Source organism: Sinocyclocheilus grahami, unplaced genomic scaffold (assembly GCF_001515645.1).
Source record: "Sinocyclocheilus grahami isolate Dianchi unplaced genomic scaffold, SAMN03320097.WGS_v1.1 scaffold1891.1, whole genome shotgun sequence".
NCBI lineage: Eukaryota > Metazoa > Chordata > Actinopteri > Cypriniformes > Cyprinidae > Sinocyclocheilus > Sinocyclocheilus grahami.
The window spans coordinates 56,293-59,201 of record NW_015507070.1 but is presented as its reverse complement, the minus strand read 5'-3'; positions in this window follow the sequence as shown (position 1 = coordinate 59,201).

The following is a 2,909-nucleotide window of genomic DNA, read 5'->3' as shown; positions in this document are numbered from 1 at the left end:
ACTGTGACATTTGACAGTAGGCTGCATGTGTATTTTTATTTATTTATTTATTTTTTTACATAAGGTGGAAGGGGCCCTATGTTCACTCGTGCACAAGAGGCTGCCATTGTGAACAACCAATAATTCAATAATTGTATCAGGCTGCGAGAAATCCAAGCCAATATCATCAATGATGACCATATTTTCAATAACATCCAATGAGTCTCTCTGTCAACATTAGGTCGAATCCTCAAGAAAAATCAAATATACATGAAGCAACTGTTACTATGGTGTGGTATTATGCACTGCTCATAATGTTCTGGCACAAAAAAATACTGTGCAATAGATATTGAATAACATCCTATTGTATTTTACTGTGTTTCAGAGAGTCTTGCAAATGGATGCTGCAGAAATTCAACATGAATTTATATATGTGGATGAGGCTGGATTTAACCTTGCGAAAACAAGAAGAGGGAGAAATGTAATTGGACACAGGGCAATCACCAATGTGCCAGGGCAGCGAGGGGGTAACATCACCCTTTGCGCTGCTATTACACAAAATGGGGTCCTCCACCACCATGCAAATCTGGGACCCTATAATGCAAATCTAATACTTGCATTTCTTGACAGATTGCACGAGATTGTCACAGCATTCAACCAAGTGGACCAGATGCGGTACATTGTCGTTTGGGACAATGTCTCATTCCATCAGGCTGCTCTGGTCCACAATTGGTTCCATGAGCACCCTGGATTTGAAGTCTTATACCTTCCCCCATCCTGAATCCAATAGAGTTATTTATTTTTTTCAGCATGGCGGTGGAAGGTATACGACCTGCGGTCCTATGACCGTTTGCCCCTCATTCAGGCCATGGAGCAGGCCTGTGATCATATCGAAGCAGCTTCTGTGCAGGCGTGGATTCATCACACGAGGCGATTCTTCCAACGGTGCCTTGCCAATGAAGACATAGCCTGTGATGTGGATGAAATCTTATGGCCTGATCCAGCCAGACGGAGAGATGACGAATAGTTACTAGTTATTCTTGTTGCTTTTACAGTAGTTTTTCTTACGAGTAAACATATATGTACTTCATGCAGTAATTTTTATTTGTCTACAGATTTTATTTGTTGGTTGATTACTGTAAGGAGGAGGAGTGATAGGCACGGAATCCGGGCTTTCCACTGAGGTGGAACAGACTGGGAGATCCTTCCGGTCGGCGCGCGGTCTAGGCAAATCCCGGAGACACATTTGTTTGCACTCCCCACTCCACGCGAGTATTTCTCCGGACCTCCAAGCGATGGTGGGCTGATGCCGGGCGAGCCAGGGGCGTCCCAGGACGATGTCCACGACGGCCTCCTCCAGCACCAGTAGAGAGATCCGTTCGGCATGGAAACATCCGATCCGAAGAACGACCTCGGGCGTACGGTGCCGAACCAGCCCTTTGCCCAGCGGCTTTCCCTGGACAGTGGTGATCTAGTAAGTTGTGGAGTTTTTGCAGTGGGGAATTTGCAATCCATCGAGACTACGGGAGGAGATGAGGTTCCCCGACGCTCCGGAGTCCACGAGGATTTTGACTGGAAAGGATTGGTGGTGATAAATTAGAAGAGCATTGATGTGAGGAATGCCTGATACATCAGGAGTGATCTGGATAGTACTCAACGCTGGGCGTGGTGGACGAAGGGGGCAAGCGCGGAACTGGTGCCCCTGGGACCCACAGTAGAGATATAGGCCATGGGTGAGTCTCCGAGATCGCTGTGAGGACGACAGGTGGTAGCTATCCGTGATCATGGGCTCTGGTGCTGGAGTGGAGAGGCCGGGCGAGGCAGAGGCAGTGGGTATCGCTTCCATAGGGCACGTGGTTAGGTGCTGGGAGATGCGAACCGCCTTCTGGAGGAAACTGTCGAGGCCCACGGTGTCATCATAGATGGCCATCTGTTGGCGTAAGCCCGGGTTGAGGCCTCGGCGGAACACAGAGAGCAGGGCGGCCTCATTCCAGCTCCTGCTGGCGGCGAGTGTGCGGAAGCGCAGCACATATCCGTGGATGGATAGTTCGGCTTGCCATAGTTGAAAGAGCTCCTCATGCACCGTTACTTCCGTGGTCGATTAACCGAATACCTCCCGGAAGTGTTGAATAAAGCCCTCCAGTGAGTGAATGCACGAGCTCTGGGCCGTCCACAAGGCTTCGGCCCACTGCAAGGCTCATCCCGACAGTAGCGAGATGATGAACGACACCTTGGCTTTATAAAAAATAGCACAATGTATCATACAAGTTTATTAGTTTGCCCATGAATCTAGCTGCATGACTTACCTTCTGATACAACTCATGCCATCTTTTTTGTCAGGGAGAAATTCTATTCCCCTGACTAGATGGCCAAACTCCTGTTTGGGCAAAACTCTCCAGACACGCAAGCCATTCAGCATCACTCATGCCTTTGTGTGACTTCGTTGAAGCCATGTCTTTACCTGAAACAATACATAACATGTTTCTCTAACTGCCATTGTAGCCCGTCAACACAGCATTTACCCTCCTGTTGTATCAATTTCATGTTATCTAGTTTTGTGTTCCTGGTCCAAAATGACCGCCATATTATGGCATGTTATAAATCCATAATAATACATAAATCTGCAAAAATGTCAACAATTCTGTGTTTTTCTGTCAATATGGGGTGCTGTGTGTACATTAATGAGAAAAAATTTTTTACTTAAATGATTTTAGCAAATGGCTGCAATATAACAAAGAGTGAAAAATTTAAGGGGGTCTGAATACTTTCCGTACCCACTGTATATCATGTTGTGATCTTTTGTGATCTTTTTATCAGCTTAAGTTTTTGTGAACATATACGTTTTGCTATTTGTGGCCTGTATGTCACATTGACCTACACTCTTAAAAGTAAAGGTTCTTCACGATGCCATAGAAGAACCTTTTTGTCTA